Source organism: Pithys albifrons, chromosome Z (assembly GCF_047495875.1).
Source record: "Pithys albifrons albifrons isolate INPA30051 chromosome Z, PitAlb_v1, whole genome shotgun sequence".
Classification (NCBI taxonomy): domain Eukaryota; kingdom Metazoa; phylum Chordata; class Aves; order Passeriformes; family Thamnophilidae; genus Pithys; species Pithys albifrons.
This window is the reverse complement of record NC_092497.1, coordinates 74434417-74460539: the sequence shown is the minus strand read 5'-3', so window position 1 is coordinate 74460539 and position 26123 is coordinate 74434417.

Genomic DNA, 26123 nt, shown 5'->3' with positions numbered 1-26123 from the left:
GGTGGATAGGCTCAGAAACATAAGGGAGAGTGAAAGGGAAGTTGACTGGTGGAGTCACACCCTTTCGACTCCTAAGGAAGCCCAGCAGGAGGTAGTGAACCCCAGCCCCTCCTGCCATCAGGCAGACAGAACGGACCATAGGGATGGGGACGAATGGAAACAGGTGTCCAGTTGTAGAGGCAAAAACACCCCCTCTTGACCCCTTTCACCTGCCAGGGTGCCCTTAAAAAACTGGTATATGGCTCTGCACTCGGACAGTCTGTTGGAGGACATTCAGGAGGAGGATCTGTCCACAAGGTCTTCTGGTTAACCCCAGTCTACCAGACGGGTTACAACTACAGCTAAGAGGAAAAAGAGAAGGGTTGTTGTAATCGGTGACTCCCTTCTGAGGGGAACTGAGGGCCCTCTATGTCAGCCAGACCTGTCCCACAGGGAAGTTTGCTGCCTTCCCGGGGCCAGGGTGAGGGATATTACCAAAAGACTTCCTAAGCTTATCCAACCCTCAGACTATTACCCACTGTTGGTTGTCCAGGTTGGACGTGATGACATTAATAAAAGGAGTACCAGAGTAATTAAAAAGGATTTCAAGGCACTGACCCGATCTCTTCAGGGGACAGGAGCACAGGTAGTAATTGCCTCAGTTCCTGTGCTAGCCAAGATGAATGAGGAGAGGTTTAGGAAAGCCCAGCTTACCAACAGGTGGCTTAGGGGATGGTGCTATCGTCAAAATTTTGGGTTTTTTGATCATGGGGCAAACTCCGTGTTGCCCAGTCTCATCAAAGCACATGGGCTTCATTTATCTAGAAAGGGCAAAAGAACTGTAGCCCATAAGTTGGCAGGGTTGATTAGGAGGGCTTTAAACTAGGTTTGAAGGGGGAAGGGACGGCAACTGGGCTCTCCAGAGATAGGCCTAAGGGGGTAGAGCCCGAGTTGAGAATGAAATCAATGGCCCAGCTGAAGTGCATGTACACTAATGCAAGCAGTATGGGAAACAAACAAGAGGAGCTGGAAGCCACAGTGCAGCAGGAAAACTATGACATAGTTGCTGTCACAGAAACGTGGTGGGATGACTCACATGACTGGAGTGCTGCTATGGGGGGCTACAAGCTCTTCAGAAAGGACAGGCAGGGAAGGAGAGGTGGAGGAGTGGCTTTATATGTTAGAGAGTCTCTTGACTCTGTTGAAGTTGAGGTCAGCAGTGACAAGGTTGAGTGCCTGTGGGCCAGAATCAGGGGCAAGGCCAACAAGGCTGACACCCTTGTGGGAGTCTGTTACAGACCACCCAACCAGAATGATGAAGGAGATGAATTATTCTACAAGCAGCTGGTGGATGTCTCAAAATGTCCAGCCCCTGTTCTTGTGGGTGACTTTAACCTGCCAGATATCTGCTGGGAGCTTCATACTGCAGAGAAGAGGCAGTCAAGGAGGTTCCTGGAGTGTATAGAGGACAATTTCCTTCATCAACTGGTAAATGAGCCTATCAGGGGGAAGGCCCTGCTAGACCTACTGTTTACAAACAGAGAGGGGCTGGTAGATAATGTAGTGGTTGGAGGTTGCCTGGGGCATAGTGACCATGAAATAATAGAATTTTCAGTCCTCAGGGATGTAAGGAGAGCCACCGTTAAAACCTCTACTTTGGACTTCCAGAGAGCAGATTTTGGTCTATTCAAAAAACTGATTCAGAGCATACCCTGGGAAACAACCCTTAAAGGCAAGGGGGTCCAGGAGGGATGGACATGTTTTAAGAAGGAAATTTTGAATGCACAGCAACAGACTGTCCCAGTGTGCCGAAAGGGCAGCCGGAGGGGAAGACAACCAGCTTGGTTAAATAGGGAGATTCTCAAAGAAATCAGGGATAAAAAGAAAGTTTATAGACTATGGAAAAAAGGGCTGGCTACTTATGAAGAATTTACAGATAGAGCTAGGTCACGCAGAAAAAAATCAGGGAAAGAAAAGTGGAATTTGAAGTAAATTTGGCTATTTCAGTTAGAAATAACAAAAAGTCCTTTTATAAATAGATTAATAACAAAAGGAGAGGCAAGGAAAACCTCCATTCTCTGTTGGACTTGGAGGGAAATATAGTTAACAAAGATGAGGAGAAGACTGAGGTACTTAACACCTACTTTGCCTCAGTTCTCACCAGTAGGACAGGTGGCCCTCAAGACAACTGGCCTCTGGAGCTGGTAGACAGAGAGAGGGAGCTGAATAGCCCTCCTGTATTCCAGGAGGATATAGTTACTGACTTACTGAGCCATCTCGATCCTAACAAGTCTATGGGACCAGATGGGATCCATCCCAGGGTGATGAGGGAGCTGTCAGAAGAGCTTGCCAAACCACTCTCCATCATCTTCCAACAGTCCTGGCTCTCTGGGGAGGTCCCAAGATGATTGGAGGTTGGCGAAATTCACCCCAATCCACAAAAAGGGCTGCAAGCAGGACCCAGGCAACTACAGGCCTGTCAGCCTGACCTCTGTGCCTGGCAGGGTTATGGAGCAGTTCATCCTGAGTGAAATCACACAGCACCTTCAGGATGGACAAGGGATTAGACCCAGCCAGCATGGGTTTAGGAGGGGCAGGTCCTGTCTGACCAACCTGATCTCTTTTTATGATCAGGTGACCCACCTGGTGGATGAGGGGAAGGCTGTGGCTGTGGTCTATCTGGACTTCAGGAAGGCCTTTGACACTGTCTCCCATAATATACTCCTGGAAAAGCTGGTAGCCCATGGCTGGAGGGTCGGGCCCAAAGAGTGCTGGTGATCGGAGCTGCATCCAGCTGGCGGCCGGTCACCAGTGGTGTTCCCCAGGGGTCATTGTTGGGTCCTGTCCTGTTTAACATCTTCATTGATGATTTAGATGAGGGGATTGAGTCCATCATCAGCAAATTTGCTGATGACACCAAGCTGGGAGGGAGTGTCGACCTGCTGGAAGGCAGGAGGGCTCTGCAGAGGGATCTGGATAGACTTGAGAGATGGGCTGATTCCAATGGGATGAAGTTCAATAAGGCCAAGTGCCGGGTCCTGCACTTTGGCCACAACAACACCCTGCAGCGCTACAGGCTGGGGACAGAGTGACTGGAGAGCAGCCAGGCAGAAAGGGACCTTGGAGTACTAACTGACAGGAAGCTCAACATGAGCCAACAGTGTGCCCAGGTGGCCAAGAAGGCCAGTGGCATCCTGTCCTTTATCAAAAATAGCGTGGCCAGCAGGACCAGGGAAGTGATCCTTCCCCTGTACTCTGCGTTGGTGAGGCCACACCTTGAGTGTTGTGTTCAGTTCTGGGCCCCTCAGTTCAGAAAGGATATTGAGGTGCTGGAGTGAGTCCAGAGAAGAGCAACAAGGCTGGTGAAGGGACTGGAGCACAAGTGCTGTGGGGAGAGGCTGAGGGAGCTGAGGTTGTTTAGACTGGAGAAGAGGAGGCTCAGAGGTGACCTCATCACTGTCTATAAATACCTGAAGGGAAGTTCTAGCCAGGTGGGGGCTGGTCTCTTCTCTCAGGCACTCAGCAGTAGGACAAGGGGGCATGGGCTTAAGCTCTGCCAGGGAAAATTTAAGTTGGGTATCAGAAAAAAATTCTTTCCAGAGAGAGTAATCAGGCATTGGAATGGGCTGCCCAGAGAGGTGGTGGATTCACCATCCCTAGAGATTTTTAAACTGAGATTGGACGTGGCGCTGAGTGCCATGATCTAGTAAGTGAACTAGAGTTGGACCAAGGGTTGGACTCGATGATCTTGGAGGTCTTTTCCAACCCAATCGATTCTATAATTCTATGATTCTATGGTGAAACATTGCCTTTATTTCTTAAGCTGAACTCAAACAACTCGAGAATTCATCATTTTCTAATGTTTTATTTTATAGTCTTCCTAATCAGGAAAGCCATGTCCAGTGTCACTTTTATTTTTTTTTTTGGTTAATCCTGTAAGTAATTTAATGCAAAACAAGCAAACGAACATACCCGTAAGAGTGCTTCTGCTGTGATATAATTGCAGGCCATTGGTGCTAATGAAAAAATGGGAAAAGCCATGTTCCAAGGGTCCAAGGATAAGCAGAGTTGAGCACCTGATGTTTTAAATTGGTTAATATCCTGCCTATGGAATAAACCTGTATCTGAATTAAAAGGTTCTAAAATATTTGGAGGAGAAGAAAAGATAGGAACTTTTAGCCATTACTAGTCCTGGGAGCTAACCCAAAAGGTTTGATGGATTCTGTCTTGCTACTATTACAGTTATCTGGATAAAAACTTGATAATACTCTGTGGGTGCCTGGCTGCATATAAAGTTGTGGTTACTTCAATAAATTAATAGAAAAATGTACTGACTGTCATTAGAATATGATTGCTATTGGTATCACAATGTATTTTTGTTGTTCTTTATGGAAAGTATAGAATTTAGGACTTGACTTTCTCAGGGGAAAATAAGCCTAAAAAAGTAATTACCAAATACTCAGTTCAAAGACTAAGAAATTAGTGAAACAGCTATGATCCATTATGCACTCATGCATTTGGATAATTCATACTGATTTGTATTCTGCAGCCCTTTAGAGCCCTTTTCCTGTTGCAGTGAGCAGTCACTGTTTATTCTCTTCACCAATGAAGACTTATCTTTGCAAACCTAACTGGAAATCCCTGTTAATTAGAGTAAAAAAAAAAAAAGGTAAGCAAATTCTGAACTAATCAGCTGTTAACTATCAGTACCAGATTACAGTAACATGCTTTGAAAATCAGATCGGAGGAGAGGAGGGGGAAACCCTTAACAATTCGTGAAGTTGGTAATAAATCTTGCTGACAGGAGATAAACTTCTCCTGTGCTGAGGCAATGGAAGTGGTGTCGATCTATATAGCTGCAGATGTGGCTCCAGGGTACAATCTGTCCAGCTGCTCAGTATCAGTGCTGCCACATGGGCACTGCAACAGGGAAGATAAATAATAAACCTCTTAGTCTAAGAGATAAATAGAATTGGCAGCTGCTAATTTTCACACCAAAAGCCTGCTGGTTCTTGTTGGGGAAAGAGAGTACTTTTAGGTATCTGATGAACATGAATAGAGGAAGAAGGAAATCTCCCTCATTAACTCTTATCTTAGGTGAGTGAGGAAGGATTTAGGATTTTTCTGTTCTATCTTGCAATTGGTTATGCCAAAAATACCCTAAAATCATGAATGCATAGGGAATTTAGGCAGAAGTTTAAAGTTTAACTTGACTGACACAAACTTAAAGAAAGCTGTTTATCCTGACAGCATAGTTTCTGCTTTATAAGCCTGGCAGAATCTCATCCACTAACGCACCAAATCAGGATGCCAAAGGAGATGACCCATTTGTCTTTCCTCCATTCTTAACCTCGAGGAAGTCAGTGCAATGATACTCATTACAAACCTGAAGTATGTGAGAGAAGAATGAGGTGCAAGCAGTTCATTTGGTAGATGTGTAATTACTAAAGAACAGATGAATAACTATGGAAGCCATCCCAGGCTAACCATGGGATGTCTTAAAAACTTATGTGGCTGAAATAATTTCATGATGCCTTTCTGGAGAGTATAGCTCCATATAGATACCCTGCAGAAATATAGAGATCTTAAATCCAGTCATTAAATCCCAGATTAATTCATGTAAATTTTCTAATCCCAGAAAGCAATTACTGAAATATTTTGTCATTCTACCCTTTACAGCTCTTATTGAAGAAGGGAAATACAAGCTTTCATATTTTGAAAAAAAAAAAGTGTTTGCAAAATATTTCCTTCCAGCAATACAGAACAAATCCCTGAAAATCTTCCTTTGCTGTTGTGGTATTTTTGGCTTTAGTTTTAGTTAGGCTTCAGTTCAGCAGGTCCAGAGAGTCTATGTAGATTAGAGGGTACAAGCATCACCTGATTTAAGCAACCAAAGAGATACTTCATATCATTTGATGTCAAAATCAAGTACAAGAGTGTGTAGGAGGGGCCTAGCTCAGTTTCTTCCTGGCTGGGTGCTAAGCAGACCTGCTATCACTGTTGCTGGGGGTGTTGGGCCTCATTCACCACTTCACAGCTGTCTGGTTTGGGAAGCACCCTTTTTTTCTTTTTTTTTTTTTTTTTGTTGGTTTTCTCCTTTCTTGCCAGGTATCCTTTGGGGGGAGCTTGTTGGAGTGTTTTTGTGAGCTGGGGTGGTGGAGATCTGTGTTGTTGGGTAGCCGACTCAGTGGTTGTTGTTGGTTTGGGTTTTTTCCCACATTTGTATATACATGTATTATGGCATATTCTATTTTTAATTGTCTGTCTTTTATATAAAATATAAGAGGCTTGCTATTTCAGGCTTTGGGGGGGGTGGTGGTTTTTTGTGGTTTTTTTTGTTTTATTTCTTGGGGTTTGTTTTAATTTTGGGGGGTTTGTGTTGTTTTGGTTGTTTTTTTTTGTTTGTTTGTTTTGTTTTGTTTTTTCCTCCTCTTCATTTTTGTTTCCCTCCCTCCTATTCCCTTGGTAAAGACAGTGGGTTCTCTGTGTTGGGCAGTTGGCATTTTGCCAGCTCACCCTAACACAGCTGGTTAATAAGAAATCATATTGTATGGATTAACGAGCTTCAGGTAAATAATATTACAATGTTTTCCTCTTAATTTTGTCTTGGAGAAAGAGATTGAAAAGACCCTGGTATAAACTTACTAAGAAGCCTGATTGTGGACTTTAAAAATTGTATATTAAAATGAAATCTTCTGGCATGTAGGTAGAAGGATACTGCCTGCAGTACTATGTTTTCTGATGCCATCCAGGGAGATAATGAATCCATGTCTGTGGAAATTGGTTCATTAATATTTCATTGAGCCAGCTTCAGTACAATTCATGAACTGTTCTATAATGTCAGTAAGTGAATTCAATGAGTTTTAGAGCTTAACAAATCTGGAGCAAAAAGTAAAAACAGTGTGAGTTAGTAATTAGCAGTGGAATTTGCTATATGAACGGATCTCTGGCAATAGTATTTTATGGGTGTATTTCACCTTTAGAAAAGCCTAAATGAAAGAGCTGCAAACGTGCACACACATGTGGACTCAGAAAGTGATTTTAAAGTAAAGAATCTTTGCACTGGATTGGAAGAAAAAAATTACCCTCTTAATCCATTTTTGGTTGTTTGAAATTTTAGCCTGGGCTGGATTTGTGTTTTTCAGTGGTAGATATCTTTATAATGGGCTCTTGCTACTTAAGCCTTGGCAAATATAATTGCAGAACCTAATGCATACATTGTGACACAAACTTCGCTGTTCTGTCTCCATTGGGAAGTCTGCGGGAAAGAAGAGTTTTACACAGCAGCATACAATGAAGCTTGTTATTTTGCTACATTTTGTTCAATCAAAGGACATGGGACAGATGTGAACATTTAAGCCATCTTGGAAGAAATAACTGTTGAACACGGTACATAGCTGAGGTTTTGGGTCAGAAAGGCATGCCAGCAGCTCAATTCACCATGCAGAACTGACAACAAAGGAACTGATTAGGAAAAGATATTCAAATTGCCTTGTCAACTAAATAATTGGTCTTTGAGTGTTCCTAAAAGGGGACCAATAAATAAATTTATTTTCATTTTGTATCAGTGTCTCTAAGACCATGTCTGACTAACCTCTATTGATGTCTTTTAATTAAACCATGCTTGATGTGCTTATGCTGCAGTGGTGCATACTGAGTTGTATGCTAGACATTCCAGATAAAGTAATTATGCTATTTGTCACTGTCATGATTAATGTGTGACAGTTGTTATGACAGCTGTGCCACTGTTTTGTCACAACACTATGTTCATCCATAACAAAATTAGGTCTCTTGTTCAAAGGTACGCACTTGCTACTAGTTCCCTGAGAAGTCAACAATGAAGAAAACTGAGAAGGAATATTACATGAACTCTGTGACAAATAAAAGAATTATATCTTTATTTTTCCTTTAAATGATGCTTTCCTGCATTGGAAATGCAGATAGCTCACCTTTAGTGAACAAGCTGTCATATAGAGCCAATCCACAACTAATCTAACAAATAAGGTCTTTCTATGTGAAGGGATTGCTTCATAATTTGAATTTACCTTGTTAGGCACTGCTTTAGATGTTATCTAAATTGCAATTGGCTGTGGCACTTGGGGGAGGAAGGCCTGGAAATGAGGACGTCCGAAGAAAGAGCAAAGGTTGTAAATAACAGAAGTGAAGAAAGACATCATCTTCTCCCTTAGTAGCCAGTCAGGCAAAGCAAAAAAATAACCTTTTCTACATTTGCTCCCACCCTTCTCTTATGCATACATACCTTCACTTGTTTTAAACTAACTGAAATCTAACTCCACACTGGATCTTAAACCATCTAATTCAGTACTGTTATTAATGTTACCTAAAACTATTTCTTATGAATCACTGAAACCAGATTGTACCATTATTTCATTATTCTTTAAGTTTTGTTGACATGCCTATTGTGCATGCTGTTCAAGTACAGAAAAATATACTTTGGCTTCTGCCTGCTATCACAAGAGAAGGCATGAAACAGGACCCTTAGAGTAGAACAGCCCACATACTGCCAATGTGATTTATTTTAAAAAGAACTCATATATTTAAAAGTAGGAAAGACCTTATTTTTTTTCTTATAAACTCATTTGAAGATTATAAATGTTTTAATTGTATCTCATTTTCTCTGATGTAGTTTGGATGAGACATATATGGTGTATTTTACGGCTCTAACCTACTCTCAGATGCAGGAGAAATTAATGCCTGCTGTTAACTGTATTTCATCCCACTACTAGAACATTTTATGTGTTGCTACTAAACTTTTTATGTCAAATATCATAAGCACTATGTAGTGCTTTTTGCATCTCAGTACTTACATCTGAGCCAAGTGGACTGTTTGGAATTGTCTGTAAAGATTCATCTTTTGTTCCTATTTGATGAAAGAAGATGCATCGGGGAATTTCTAAATCAGTTCAAAAAAATATGTAGTACAGAGTCAGATTTTCTTTCCACTGATCATTTCAAGATTATGCAGAGTCAGTTTTTTTTGCCTGTTGGAAATAAAGAGCATTGCCAGTGAATGTTGTGTCTATATATTTGTGTTGAATGAATGTTCTGATACCCTTGCATAAATATATGTTAAATGAGACAATCATTAAGATAAAATATCTGAATTTAAAATACTTTTCCACTTCTTGGAAATGCATGTGAGATCACTGTAATATATTCACATCACTAGCCATATGTACAGTAGAATATGAGGGATACTTTGCATAGATAAAAAAATTTACTTAAAAAAATTAAACCACAAGCTTGTGGACAACTCTAGATTCATGTATATTATGTTCTAGTATTTTTCAAAGGCTACATTGAAACCCCTTATAAGGAAGAGAATACTAAGTTTTAGTACAGAATCATTACAGTATTAGCATAAAAAGTGATAACCGACGTGATAACAAACAGATGTGTGCAAACTTCATATGAAGATTTATACGTTTTATAGTTTTTCTTCTTATGAGTCTCAGTCTAAGTGAAAATACACAAAATTCTCTGTTGATACTCTCAGCATTAATTGTGGCTGTGGCCAGGAAGAAACTGTTCTGATGAGTAGCAGTTTGGACAATTCTATATTTTAGATTAACATAATTTAAAGCCAAAATTCACCCACACCCATTTTACCTATAAATGTTAAACATTTGTAGTGGCAAAGAAACTTCCTAAAATGTTCCGTGATATTTTAAAATGGAGTAGAATGTTCCTTGACAGAAAACACCTTTCACAATGAAAAAGTCCAACTTTAAATACCAAACACATCTCAATGGAAAGCAGGCACCACTTTTAATGAGGACATCAACTGTGTTTTATTTTCATTTACATAGTAAAAAAATTATTTTAAAAAAAATTTCTACCATTAAATTTCTAAAGAAACGCTTTTACCCTTAGATTTCTTCTAATGCTTTATTATTTCCCTTTAAGTCTGGTTTGGAAATTCATTCTCACCTGAGGATTATCAACTCTCTTTTGATAGCAAAGTGTGTTTTCACTCTGTTTGAAAAAAATAATTCAAGGTTCTTCTGAATTATTATGTACTGAAATCTCAGTGCTCTTGCATGGCTCTTCCTGCAAGTTCAAAAAAGATATGGTAAACCATTCTTTTTCTGAAATTTTCTGTATATTTCCAACTTTTTCAGATTTCATGTGAAGTCTATCAGTGCAGAAACTAGTCTCTATATATGAGAAATAAAATATTTTTTGCGGATAATGTTGATACACTACTTCCTCTAATTCAGTAATGGTTTTTATTAAATATTTTAGTTTAGTTATTTCAGTTTAGTTTTAGTTTAGTTATTTTAGTTGAACATTACTCACAAAATCACATGTCATGATATTGTGAGTATTAGCCTGTTCTGGTGTCTGCCTCTACTTTATATAATATGCCTGCAGAATGTGCCTCCAGAAAGATGAACTGGAAGGATGATCCTGAAAAACCTCTTCCACAAATTTTTTCAAAACCATTGCTTATCATGAAGATCACCTGTAAGGAACATCTATAAACATGTGTACAGGCATATATATATAACAAAGACTGTGAATGTTTATTGCAGTGTTTTGTTGATCTTTCTACTTATATGAAGGCACTTTGAAACCTTCATGGTTAATTGCTGATTACCAGTGTGATCCTGTCAAAAAAGCAGGTTAGACCAGGTTAGACATGGGCATACTGTGGTTCAAGGAGTCAACGTATTTTTGCATACAATAAGTCAACAGTTGAACAACAGGACCCATTTCCAGTGATATTTTGAATTAACATTTCTCATTTATATGTAAACAGTGTTGTCACATCTCATTTATATGTAAACAGTGTTGTCACAAGTGCATGCTACAACAGGTTTACAGATCCAGACTTCTTTGCTGACTTTTATGACTGAACCATTTTAAATGTTTGATTGTCTTCTGAATTATACCATTGTTATTATTATGTGTAGGGAATGAATTGAATGTCCTACTTACCCTTGGGACAATATGGAACAGAAGGTGCAGTGTCAGCAGACAGCTTTGAACACCTGGCCTGCCAGCATCAGGATTGTTGTCTGGGTCTAAAAAAGAGGAAGTAGATTTTATATGCAGTAGAACCAATGCATTTTATTCCTATGAGCACTGATAAAAGTCATTCTGTATGACTGTTGATGTAGTGGTAAATAACTCTTTTTCTGAAAGATATGGCTACCAAAGAGGCAGTGATAAAGTCTGGGGAACAAATGAAAGGTTTGCCTTTTCCGTAGGGCCTGGTGCTGCCATACAGCACTGTAAGGATGTGTGAGTTTTCAGTGTCTTCGCCTCCGAAATAAACTTTTTTGAATCCTTCCAACTGCTTTGGCATTTACTGGGGGAATACCTGATTATACTTTGCTTTACATTTTTGACACAGTCAGCAGTACCCCAAAATAACCATGCAGTAGTTGTGGAAAAGGTTGAGGACTGGGGAAGCCATGTTGGTTGTTCACCATGCTGTCAGATGGGCAAGGACACCTGTGGCCACCTTTTTTGAGACAATGACTGCTCTGGAAACCTGGCTTGAAGTGAGGTCTGTGACAAGCTGGCCCACAGATGACTGGAGAGGTTCTGTGTACCCTGCTGTGGGGTTTGGCACATGAATCTACTCAAATGTTTACGAGCAAGGTAGGCTGATTTCTGCTGACTGGGCTCAGAGCCCTTGACCAGGAGATTACGGCTTTGTGGGGCCAAGTGGCAACCCTGGAAAAGCAGATCGATGATATGAACACTGAACAGAGCATGTAGGGGGCTGTGTTGACCAGCAGAGGTGGGAGCTGCGACAAGTCGAAGAGCGCTTGGTGTCCTGCATCACTGATACGCAGCCGGCAGAGCAGTGTACAGTATGGTCTTACCTTCCCGAGTTTTTTCCCTTATCACTGGTCCCTCTGGGGTTTTGGGGAGGTGAATTGGGTGTTTTTGACAGTCTTTGGATTCCACAGTTGACCTTGAGCCTGGGGCAGAGGGCACTGGCCAGGTGTGGACCCCAACCCGACTTAGTTGTGTTTTGCCAGACAGGGAGGTGCAGATTGATAGGTCATATTCCTCAGGAACGCTGGAATGGCTCTCAGATGCTTGTGGGCTGGGGCGCGGGGGCTCCATGTGGACTGGCTTTTGATGAGCAGCAGAACACGGGGCTACGGCATTTCCAGAGCTTTGCTGCTCGCTGCAGCTTAGGTGGGACATATGCCCCCTCCCCCCTCCACCCCCCCCAGCTTGTGTCCCTGCTCCTTTCCCCGTAGCTATTCACAGTGATCTGAGAAGGGGAGCCACTTGGCTCCACCTGGCTGCAGCGGGGCCCATGCCAGGTGACTGTGTCCCACTCTCTGGGGTGCTTTTTTCTGGCACTGAAGGGGGCTCAGTTGTTTGTTTCCTGGGATGTATTGTCCTCCTGGACAGCTTTGTTTCAAGTGCTAATGGGGTGGAGAAGTGAATCCTTCCAACTGCTTTGGTATTTACTGGGTATATTGAGTATACCTGAGTATATTTTGCTTTAAAGTTGAGGATGATGTAAAGAGTGTGGTGTGATTACTTTCTAACTTCCACAGTTATGTGCATTTTCAGTATACTCTGTACCCCAAGAAGAAAATAAAAAGGTACCCCTTTCCTCAGAAAAGCTCAGCTCTGTCTATCTTCATCTCACTACTCTTTCTTCTTAGGCAGAACAGAACAAGGGCACCTGAACACAACCTTTTAAGAGAGGAAACCAGTCAGAAAAAAATTCTGGTATGTGGTTTGCAAACATGGCAATAATTTCTGAAAGCATTTTGGCAGTATTTTTAGAAATGGTCCAAATGAATTTCTTGTATGCTAAACAAGAAAATTTATAGCTGTGCTTGAAATTTATACTTCTGTGTTCTATCTAATCCATGAAAGGGACTAGAGAAATTCTAGAAAACTACAAGCATGTGATAAGAATTAAGAGTTTCTGCTTATGTAATGAGTACTGAATGAAACATAGTAACAATTCCAAAACTGAAATATTTAATTGGTACAGAATACCTATCAGTAAAACTGTGAGGCTGGATAATTAAATGACTCCTAATGACATGGAAATTAGAGACAACAGACTGAAAGTATCAGGAACATAAAAAACCAGTTACAACTGACTTTAAAGATTGTTTAAAAAAACAGTAATGCTTTTTGACCCCACTTGGGGTTACTTTTCCAGGAGCAAGAGAGTAGAATTTGAATGCATTTAATAGGAGGACACAAATAGACTGTTATCAACTAGTGACATATTAAGTCCAGAGAGGAAGTGTGAAATTTAGGTACTGATTGGAAACAGCTTCTAAACATCTCTATTCAGCAAGTTACAGTGAAATAAAGAAAAAATAAAAGTTAAAAAACCAGACAAAAATGTTTTGATAATGTAATAGATGACAAAGGGTGAATCTCCAAACCAATAGAATGAACTTTCTTATATTTCTCCTTGCTTCAATTTACAGCCTTAAACAGCAGGGAGACTGATCGCGGGCAGTGCCCATGTGTTGTTCAGACAAACTTAGAAAAATATCCATAAACTAAACCAGAAATACTGTAATTCTTTGGTGACCAAGTAAAGCAGCATCTATGAATTCATTCACTCTGGGATGAAAATGGATTTTGTCATGCAAACATTATTTCTGATTATTGGATGTTGATTACTACTAGCCTTTCTCAAATAATATAAGTTACTCTGATCCCAGCAAGTAGGTTGTAACTGGTAAAACCATTTTACTATCTGGCTAAGTGTAAATAAAATAATAGGATCTAGTTAATTACTGTGTAAAACTGTAAATATATGGCATAAAAAACATAAAACAGCAAAAGTCCTGTATATTTGCAGGCTATATCAAAGTCAGTAACAAAACACATTTAAATAATTAAGTCTATACCTTATTGCTTCCTGAGTTCAGACAGAATAGTCTTATATCTCAATCTGCATTTCCTTCGTGTTGCAGAACATTAACATTGTAGATCAACTGATAGGGAAAATGAGACCATAAGTTACTGGCACTTACTCTGTGCAACAAGTTCAAAACAGACCAAAGACTTGTGGAAGTAAGCACCACATCCTTTTTCCTCTAAGTTGTAGGAAATAACAGCAGTAGAGAGAGGCCCTCAGCAAGCAAGTCACATACTGATCATGCAGAGGAGGAAAAGCAACCTCATTGTTAATGAGGAAATTACTGTCTCCTGACCTTGCACATACTTGAAACGTTGTGTATAGAAGTCTTGAAGATTTGAAATATTGTCTGTTAAGGGGATGGGTGGAAGTGGGGTTGTGTATCTTGATTTGCCCTTAATGGATATGATTTTCGCTTAAACTTTAGCCAGACTCAGGTTAGTTTTCTAGACTATGAAAAAACCTGAGGGTTGAAATAAAGAGTGACCTTCCAGGTGATCATATTCACTGCTTGTTCATGATCTGGCGGTTAAATATGGAGACTCCCTGCCCATTTTGCTCTGTCCCTGTATTACTGCAGACACAACTGCTCTTGGCTAGTTCACTGGCAAAGGGACATGCCCTGTTGCCTTGAGATTTTAACAATAAGAAACAAGGTCACAGATAATACCATCGAATATGTGTAGTCTGTTCCAAAGCTGGACAAACAGTACTATAAGCAAATCCAAATATTTTCCAGGTTTATGTATAGCACTAGATATGTCTTAAAGACTGTAAATAGGCTGTTATTTTTTTCCATGCTTTTTGTTTCTCCCTGTAATTTTTTTAAAAAATATAGTGATTGAAGTCATGCTAATCTTGAATAGCATGCTTATATCTTCTTACTTTCATCAGGATGTTATATAAGTTGAGCACCAATCTTCCAAATATGTATACGCTAGTCTTTAATGTTGTACATAATTCTGAAAAGCAAGACATATTTGACCAGACAAAGTGCTTTCTAGTATCTCATCTAGATGTCTTCCATGGCATGATATTATGTTATGCAGATGTACCCTGAGTGTTTAGAAAAGTAAGAGTGTGAGCCAAAAAAGCTAAGGAATTGAATTGTTTTATTTATTTATTTATTTATTATCCTTCAAAAACCTCTCAGCATTTGAATAGGTCAGGACTGTGCTTCTGATCTTGCATTGTATCCATCCATTTGCCATTAATTTGACTTAGGTACAGGTGGAATTAATATATGTGAAAATATATTAAATATTATCATTTTATTACATTGGTATAAAACAGAGAATGTCCAATGTCTTTAATTTTTTTCACATTCTGTACAATATTGAACAGACATTTGACAAGCATTAGCTGGGAGATGACCTGAAATATCATAACTGAAAGAACACAAATAACTTTCTGCAAGAACAGAACACAATACCCTTGCTGGCCTTTCTCTGGTAAGCAGGTTTCAAAAGACAAAACTTAGAGAAACTCAAGAGCTTGCACATTGTGGGGGGATGACAATGTGTGTGAATCTCCTAAGGTCTGAGGTAATTAATGAATGCACCCTTAAGGGTCAGAGAATACCAGTACAATGCTTCCAGGTATATTAGGTGAACTGACTAACCAATAGTGTCATGACATGTTGGATATAAGAGTATATAAAAGGTGGTGCTGTAACTAAAAATAAACTCTTAGTTGTAAGTCTTCTGATGCCTGCTATGCCTGAGCTTTTCTGACCATCATTAACGCACCCCCCTTAACCCTACAAACAGTGACCTCAATAGCTCATTAATATATTGGCTTTATTTTTTGTGTAAACTCATGGAAGTGTGTCCCCACATGGCTGCATAATCCATTGTAGACCCAGCTTCATTCCTAGAATGTCCAGCTTCATTCCTAGAAGGTGAATCCCCAGCTGAACCTGTTGTACCTGACTGCCTGGAGACCACTGAAGCAGTTTATGCCAGCTGTCCAGACCTTGAAGAAGAACCACTCCTGGAAGCAGAAAATTGGTTTTCTACTGGTAGCAGCTTCATGAAACAAGGTAGTCAAATCAAATCCTCTGCCTACAGGAACTTCAGCCCAGAAAGCAGAATTGGCAACATTCACCCAAGCTCTAGAACTGGCAAAAGAAAGACGAATCAACATCTGGACTGACTTTAAATAAGTCTTTGGCATAGTCCATGCCCATGGAGCATTTTGGAAAGAGAGAAGACTTTTAACTGCACAAAGAAAATATGTTGAAGAAATTCTACAATTGTTAGTAGCAGTACAACTCCCATCAGAGGTGGCCATTATGCACTGCAAAAGACACCAAAGAGGTAACAGTGTTCAAGAAGTAAGTAACATAAAAGCTGATGCTGAGGCAAAACAAGCTGCTGAAAAAGTAAAGAGCAAATAGCAGTCCAAGTACCAAAGGATATAAGAACTGACAGACAGGTAGTGTATCAAGACTCGGATTTCAAATAGAAATAATAATAATAATAATAATAATAATAATAATGCAGCAAAACCAAAAAAATAGTCAGGTAGTACTACCTGAAAAATTAATTTAGCATTTTGTGAAGCTGAACATGAAAAAACACATTAGAAATTAGATTTATTACACCAATATTTAAGAACCCGAGTAGCAAGGCCAAATCCGTTCACAACAATAAAACAAGTGACATCTCAATGTGAAACATGTCTGAAAAATAACCCAAATACTAGAACCAAAATACAACAAAGAGCAATAGACAAAAGAAGCTCATAAGAAAGCGGCATTTCTGTTGTCTTTTGGGTTTCACAGATACCTTTCCTGAGTGACCAGAAACCATCCCATGCAAAACGAATAAATCAAAATAAGTTTTTTAAGATTCTGGTAAATTAAATAATACTACCTTAATTTAAACTGTATTTATGTACCTTTAGTGATTAAGTATATCTTAAGAATTTTTCAGGAGACCCTCTACAAGAAAAATGAGATGGACTGTTTCAGGTGTTGCTAACCTGTTCACAGCAGTCTGAATAAAAGAAAAGCCTACCTAGATTCACTACTCCCAAGTCCAGAAAGCTCCTGAGAGAAAAAAAAAAAATGAACCTCAGAACCTGTGAGATCCGCAACCCTGAAATTCACTTGACATAAGTTGTTGGACTTTTGATGAGTATACTGACTTTAACACAAGCTTTTATTTTAGAATGGCCACAGTCTCAAGCCTTTATTAAGTATTTTAGCAGGGTGAGATGGCAATGTAAGTATTTTATGTGAGAAATAGCTGTGTATGTGTTAGAATTTTGTCTCATTATATGTTGCATCGTGATGTACCTGAATTGCATATTGGCACGGATATCAACCCGTTTAAAGAAATGCTAAAACACTGAGACATAGAGAAAATAGTCCAAGAAGTAAACAAAACTACTCAGTGCATGCTATGGAAAATTAAACATGATACTGAAAGCATTAAAACTATCTTAACTGAAATTGAACAAGTGGCAACCCACCACTGGTGGGACATTTTTTATGGGATATTCACCCACCGCCTCACAAGTTTTTAACTCCCTGTTACACCCAATCATAATTTTAGCAGCAGCAATAATCGTGCTGACACTGTCTGACACTGCCTGTGGTACAAATTAAGCACCCTAATCAGAAGAATGCAAGTGATGCTGAGTATGATACATACATACCAAAACCCAATAAAACTAAAACTGAATGAAAGATTTCATACACTTTGAAAGAGAATGGGAACTGAAAGAGACCTGCAGTTTTGTGAAATTTCTAACTCTGCTTTGCAAAATGTTGTCTGCATAGCAAGGCCGCTTCACTCATGAAGCAGCATGAAGTGATGGAGTCACTTTGTTCTGGTACACACTGACTAGCAACTATAGAGACCATGTATTACAAGTCATAAAGCTAGACACTTCAATGGGATGAAATGTAAATATCCAAGGTTTTGTAGAATTAAAACCAAGATTTTACAAGTTTGACTGGTCATGTCATTGAACAAAGAAAAGGCATAAGTTCAACAGCGATGAAGATGCTTCAAGACCCCCAAGGAGACCACTACCCAAATTTCAAGCCAAAAGGAAAGCTCCACCCAAGATTTTGCCCAGTCATTAATATATGAAAATTAGAAGGTGTAACTATAAACTCAAGACTGTACAAAAGGCTTATTTTACACAAACAAATTAGGCAAGTTTTTGCCCAGTATGAACTGGCTTGTCTCCAATGTTGTTAATAAATAACTCTGCTGCTAAAAAGATAAAAAGCTTCTAGGCAGTTATTTCGAGGGGTTTTGGCTATCAGTCTGTATTTTGAAGAAACTGTGTACATATGCATATATATGTACATGCATGAATACAAATAAATACAAATATCTATAAATACAAATGGATCTGTGTTGTAGCTACTTCTATCTGTCCATCTTATATGTATAAGGATTACATTTATGTAGGATAATTTTAAATAACCTGATTGCTAAATGAATAGAATACAGTAACCATTATAATGATTTCTTTATTTTTCAGAGCAAATGCTTTTTGAATGTTCTGTACTAATTCAACACTCTTCTTACAAAGCCAGAGGAGCACACAAGACAGATACTAAAGTGTGTCTGGAATTCCATCAAACATTGATCTTAGGACAGGATGTGATAAAACTGGTAGACTACTCTAGTCTGCAAACGCCTAATCTGTTTTATATGTATTAACAACTAGAGAAAGTGCAAAATCAAACATACACCCTCTGTATAGCTCTGAGCAACCACATTTATGTCAACCGTTAAGTCCATCTAAGTTTGCTCAAATAATGACCAAAACATAAGTACCACTACTGTAAACTTTGCTCAAAAATCAAAACCAGCTCTTTACTACTAGTAATAAATAAGTTATTCTTTAGGAGATTTTTAATTGTGATAAACTGTGATATCCTAATGACTAGCAATGAAGACCAAGTGTAGTACTCTTATATGATAGTTGCTTTTGTATCCAATTTACAATACTCAAGTACTTTCAGGTCTATTATTGCAGTTTATTTCCTAATCATCACGGCGAGACTTCACAAACAAAGATTTCAGAAGGGCTCTACCCACGTGGGTGTTGTTTCGAGCCTGCACAGTGGATTTTTCAGGTGAGGCACAGCGAGTGCAGAACTGGCCCCACCCGTTAACTCCTAAGGTTCATCTGCCAAGGCTGAGTGAGCTTGGATGGTAACAGTGAAGTCCTCAAGACTAGAACAGCATCCAGTGTTCCTGGGAGGTCTCCCATCCAAGCACTAATCAGGGCCGACCCTGCTGAGCTTCCAAGATCAGATGGGATCAGGCATCAGAGTGGCATTTAACTGCCATCCTACAAAAACCTAAAAATATGTAAATTATATTCTTAATCACCACAATGTAATATATCCATCTGTAAACATTCCCTGTTTTTGTAATTGCAAGTGAAGTGTTTTTGCTTTATTTTGTAATCCCTTTTCCCTCTCCACCAAAAATGTGAAGAATATTACTTCCTGTGGAATAACCTTTGTGCAACAGGAGTATTTTTTGTCACACTGGGATCTTTTTTTACTTCCTTCCAGTGGTCAGATTGTGTGGCACTCTGCCAGTATTCTATGGTGTTTTGTGAAAGACTTCCAGGCAGAAAATGGTGTCAGTCAAATCTTAGTCAATATGAGAACTGTTACACAATGGTTGCTTCAAAATTTTTTTAATACCTGGGTGTTTTTGTTACTGATACTAAATAAAAAGTCTTTGCAATGAATTTTAAATGAAGAAAAATCTCTCACCAGAGATTTGTTAAAAGCAGGCTAACAGTTGCTCTCTTTCCCAACCCATCTCCACTTTAGTAGAAGGGGTTTAAATTATATATTAACCTAAAAGGTAAACAGAATAAAATAGGTAGTTAAATATTAATGGCAGATGTAGTGGAATTGTCCTACATAGCACTTAAAATGGCCTGAATGATTGAGCTGTGATTTGCCCTCCCTTAGGTATTGAAAAATTCAGCAGCACTATTTAATAAATGTTCATATTCGTAGCCACTCACATTTACACGGCAGCACTTCCAGGAGAGTGCTTACTAAAGAAAACATTTTAATGGAAGGTGAACTTGCCTGTACAGTGAGTCACCTTAAATTATACAAACCATGTTGTAGAAGAGACAGGGAAATCTCTAAACAAACAAATGAGAAGCATGCATAACTTAAAAGCATCTTCTCTTAAGAAGAACTGCCCATGGATTGTAAAGGGCTTTCTGAATCCAAAGGTAATTTGAAGCTTTCAAAAATTCATTTTGTTTGTGTTTTAAAAATACTTAACCTTCACTACCCATGTGAAATCATCTCCATGCTGACTCACACTGAGTACATTATTATTACTGTAATGCCACCTGCCTGATCTAAAGGAGGAGAAAGAGTGACAAAACAAAACTTGCATCACAAATCAATCAAAGGTTGAAGTAGTTCTTCTCCAGGTTATGCTCCGTATATTCAATTTGCATATGCAGTATATGAACAGTATTAAAATATTTATTAGCAAATTAACTAATGAATTCACAACAAAACCTTAGGAAATAAACATTAAAAAATCCGGAGAGCTAGATGTATAAATATGGAAACTAGTGAGGTTGTTGAAGGATCTGTTCTTTATACATTGATTTTTGCCTACATGTGATTTGGTGGTTATTCCAGGAAGGAGGCAGCATACCTCTGTTAGGGCCTGCATCAAATTTTGCCATTGCTCCTGGTCACCAGGCACATGGGCAAGAAAGAAACACACTTTCTTGTTTTCTGGATATTCACAGTAGACATACTCTTAGAAACCCAGTGACTGCAGCATGAGCGACATTTGTGTTCTCCTCCAGGTCGTGGGTCTTTGACTTTTTTGTATGTGTTATTTCTCTCATTAGTGTGTTCAAGTCCACAGCCTGGGGCAATGGTGTAAGGAAGCATAGCTCATGTTCAAGTGAAGTATTAGCTCTAGAGCACTGTGACCTTTGTCTCTCTTGTTACTAACACCACAAAGGTCCCTTCTGACGTTTGTGACACTTTAGTTCTGCTCATCAATTCTCTGTACAAAAAAAACGATATCCCATGGCAGCTCATTTTAGTGCACCCTGGCAGCTCTAGGAAAACACTAGGGTAGTTTTGACCAAAGTATTTGGCTCCAAGGGAAGTTATACTGGTTGTGCTGTACAGATTGACACAGTAACCAAAGACTTGGGTTGTCTTGGCAGGTGGAGGAAGTTTAGAATAAAATAGTGTTTTCTCTTATGAGAATTTAGGTTAATTCTACTAGAGTGAAATGGTGGCAAGTTTATACTTCTTACAGAAGATGTATCAGTCAACATGGGTCTGCCAAATATTTTCACAAGAAAGAAGCTTCACTGAAGGTTAGCGTGGTTGCAGGCAAGATTTAACTCAGTTCTTGCACTTTGGACGAACTCAAGTAGATTTCAGAAATACTTTCTCTCTAACACGTGCTTTTTTCTGGAAGTTAAGACAAATTTAGCCATTTCAAAATTCAGACTTGGTTTCCATGAAGCAGTCTGAGAAACTAGGAGGCACTAGCAACAGTCACCACAAAACAAGGATATGCTAATTATGTAGTGCCAGAAAGATAAACTTCTCAGCTCAAAAGTGGAAATGTGTCAGAGAAACCAGGCCTAAGAATACCAGCTCAGTCGCTGTCATAGAAAGTGATGCACACTCAAGCGCAGAAGCAACTTTCAAACATCTCATGAATTGACAGTGGAAGTTGAAAATGTTTACAGTCTTGATAAAATCTTATTTATTATTTGTAATTCTCTTAACTGATTTCCTGAAATGAAGAGTATTTAAAAACTGTGTACATGGAAACTTTTTGACTAATCAAGACTTTTTTATAACTGCTTTTAAAAACTCTTCCACAAAACATCTCATCACAAAAGAATTCATTAAGTACAGTAATATACATTACAAAAATGGTCTGGGGAAAAAAGCAATGCTAGGTAAGATTTATTCTTCGGTGATAGCTGAGAACCTCACCTGGAAACAGATTACAATAAAATATTTCTCAGGGGATTGAAATTAATCTTTTTTAACCATTCCTTTATTGGGTTTGTGGAGATAGTAAGAGAGCTGTGTACATCCTGTTAAAGTAGTGTAGTGTGAAGTCAAGTTGTGGGAGGTAGAGATGCTTCCTGATGACCTAGAAGCTCCCAGGTACTGTGGTATCATAACTCTTGACAGCCTTTACCAAAACTAAGAGAAGAAAACACATTGCACCTAACTTGGATCAGGCTGGTAGAGGAGTGCAGAAAAAATAAATGAATTAGTAACCCAGGTTAAAATTCATTATTACTCAATATTAATTATTTGTGAAAATGTTTAACATGAGTGAATTGTGCTGGTTTAAAGGTAAACCAGCAGGAGAAACAAACTCAACACAAAATAGATTATAAGTCAGTTACAATTTAATAAAAATATTACAATAAATGCAATGGCAAAAAGATAAATTGGTTTTAACCCATGAAACCCAGAAATATAACCCAGCCCCATGGGGCACAAACACAATGGTGTTTGTTGGCCCCTGTGCTGAGCCCCACATGATTCCCCTAAGTCCAAAGCAAAAGGAAGTGAAAAAACCTGTTGGTGTAGATGATGGTCACAGTCTGGTTGAGAGCGGTGGTTTCCTCCTGTCAAGGTTCTCATCCTCCTCTGGATCCAATGAGAGGTTCCCTGAGGTCTTCAAACCCCAAGATTATATACCCTCAGATCCAGCTGGGAATGCCCAGTACCTCCCCCGAGACAGGGAACTCCACAATGGGTGATCTGACTCTGTGAGTCATGGGGTATTTTGGAATTGTTGATGGCCCGTTAGCAGACACATCCCTTCAGGCTGGGTGTAAAGGTACTAACGACTTCCTGGAGGTAGTTATCACTGCTCTTATCTCACAGGTGTCATTAACACCCAGCTCACAACTTGAGGAGTAGGGTGTGCCCTGGGCAGCTGCTGCAAATGTTCCATTGTTAACACTTCTTGGGAAATTAATAGAGGGTGTAGAATACACAGCTTTGGTCACACTCACACAGTGATAAACTGGTCCTGGCTGCTGAACTAGGACAGGAATAAGCTGAGTTATGCAGTCCAGTACTGCTGGATGACATGGTTTAGCTGATTTCAGTAATTTCAGTAGGTCAGCCTGGTTACTTGTTTTGGGCTGAAGGTATATGCTCACTCAGAGAAGATTTGAGGGAAAAAGACTTTCTGCTCAAGCTTCAACAAAAACTACACCACAGGTGACAAGAAGCTTTGCTGCCAGAGTAAAATGTTAAATTTTCAGATAAACAGAAAAATAAGACTATCTACAGTACTGCCATTTGGCTCCCAGATCAGTGGCTACAGATTTGAGAGCCTATGATCATAATAAAAACATGTCTGTGATTTCTTTAATGAAGACAAGGATCTGCAGATCACCTCCAGGCAGGCTCAGTGAGTTTGACTGCCAGTTCTGTTGATAGGGAGGACAAGGCTTCTCAAAGCTTTTTAGTCAGTAGAGGGTCCTTTCTCTTACAAATACAAGTTATGGGAAACAGGCTACCCACCACGTGGGTAAATATCAAATAGCACTATGAGAAGACAACAGTGAGAAAAACACTGTGTGTGACCTTGGCTGTTCCCTCTTTCAAGAGCAAGAAGTAGCAGAAGAATAAAGAAAGTGGTGATTCCAATTCTTAATAGAGGAAAGTTATAGATGAAGGATTTCGGGGTCCTTGTTATTTTGTGCATTTCCTAAGAGTAACTTTCATGAGTTTAATGCAGTTCAGAATGTAGCTTCTCAACAGAAGAAGAATGTTCTTGGCTCCCATTAGCTAATTTGTGCTAAAGGTACACTAGTGTTTTTCTTGTGTTCTTATTTTCATCAATACCTATTTCGTAACTTGACACCATCTGAGTCTGTATAGGTGTTCTCAAACTAGCATAAACTGGATTTGGATTAAGAAATGCCAATTCAATTCTTAACTGAAGTGAACTGGATTTAAAGTGAAATAAAAGTTTCTAAGTGTACAAACATATATTACTTGGGCTTTTATTTAATTTGGATTTTGTATATAATTTATATTTAATACCAGCAATTTTATATTAAAAAATTCCGTATAACATATGAAACTGAAATTGGTTAAAAACTTCAGAATTAAACATCATCTTCTAGTGTTACTGCACACTGCCTGTTCACAAGACACTCTAGAAGGAAACATAACATTCAAATTTTTGTAAATACTAGAAACCACCTCTATACCATTCCATCCACTTCACAAAATTCTTTAAAATGTTTGCTGTTTATGCAACTTGGTTAAGTGCATTGAGGAATCTGAGACAAAGCTTCTTTTCTAAGCTGGCCAACTGGCCTATTGTTATGATTGACACAAGAGAGTGTCCAAAGAAGGCCACAAGGATGGTGAAGGATCTGGAAGGAAAACTTATGAGGAGTGGCTGAGGTCTCTTGAGTTGTTCAACCAGGAGAAGAGGAGACTGAAGGAAGACCTCGCTGAAGTCCTCAACATCTGCTCGAGGGGAAACAGAGGGTCAGGTACTGATCCTCAGTGACAAGATTCAAGGAAATGGCATGAAGCTGAGCCAGGGGAGATTTAGTTTAGATACAGGAAAAAATCTTTCACCCAGAAGGTGTTTGGGCATTGGAACAACCTTCCCAGGGAAATGGTCATAGCACCAAGCCTATCTGATTTCAAGAAGCTTTTGGACAATGCTTTCAGGCACATGGTGTTATTCTTGGGGTGCCCTGTGCAGGGCCAGGAGTTGGCCATATTCTATGATGCTATGGCTAAGTAGTTTCATGTTACATGTTGTGATTTCATGTGTGAAACAGTGTAGTCAATACTTTGAGGGAGAAAGGGAAAAGGCCTATTGAACCAAATACACCTAATTCTGGAAGTGTGGCAAATCATGTCATTGCTGCATGTGTTTTATTTGCAGCTAACAAGAAAGATAGACGCTTTTACTGGCTTTCATTTGGAGCAGTAGAAAATGGTTCTTGTTCTTATTTTATTTGGACGTAATTTAAACAAACCTCATCCTACATTTTTTTTTAATCCAATTGATATAAGGGGAAAAAAGCCTTCTGCTATCTCTACTAGTCTGAAACATGGAAAGAATAATTTTTTTCTTTTTTCTGTTTTCTCTCCTTTTTTTTTTTTTTGGAAAGAGAGGGGGAGGAAATTAATACCAACACTTAACCAGAAAGTCAGAACTGCTATATTTTTAGTGAAAAGTGATTTTATGGAAAATTATTATTCTGAGAGAAACAACCTGCTTGAATTCCTGGATGGACACCTGGAAAACTTTAATCAGTAGGGATATGGATATTGACAGGAGTTTTCCAGCCTTGTTGATGATGAAAGACTGAATCAATTCACTAAATCTTTTTGCCTTTCATCTTTTCAGGAATAGGCAACTTGATTCAGCAGTTTTTGTGAGAGGTTCTTAGAAATGCCACTTTTACAGCAGTGAGAAGTTTCACATTTTGTCTCATGGAAAACTTTATTTTCCTCCAAGAAAAAAAGTTTTTGCAAAGAAAATATTGGGTTGGACCAACTGTTCTGGAAAGTACTTGGTCAGTACTGCTTTTTTTGGTCCCTGTGATGTAGAAAATTTTATATTTCATTAGCCCCTGTCAGAAGCAAAATCCATGCAAAATCATACAAATTTTGAATACTTTGGTTGCTACTAGAAACATTGCATTTTAAATCAAGCTGCTTCAATTTGTATTGATGAAATAACAAACTGCTTTTGGTGTCAGTTTAGGTGTGTGTGGTATTTGAGAAACATACTGACTTTAAAAAAATAGGAAGCATTCAAAGTGCATAATGATCTCTGGCTGCCTGCCTTATTCTAAGTACTATGAATCCATGAACCTTTCTTGAGGCTGCTAGTCATGCTTTATTATGTTCAAGCTCTAGTAAAGAAAAGCCCACTTGGCTTTGTTTAGAATTTTCCTTTGTAACTTTATCCTGAACCATGAACCTCTTCCCACTTCTCAGTCCTCTGTTCATTGAGCATCAGGTTTCATCTTGCTTCCCTTTATATGTCAGTCTTGGAATACAAAGCATTTGTCTCTGGCAAAGAGGTAGTGAGGAAAAATGTGCTTTCTATCTCTCAATCCTGTTTCTTCCTGTATCTCTTAATTATTTTCCTACTTTCCTGTGCATTATTAAAGTTGTCCCTAAATTATTTACTATAGCTTGTGAAGTGTCATTAGTGAGAGACGTCTCACTTGTGAGAAC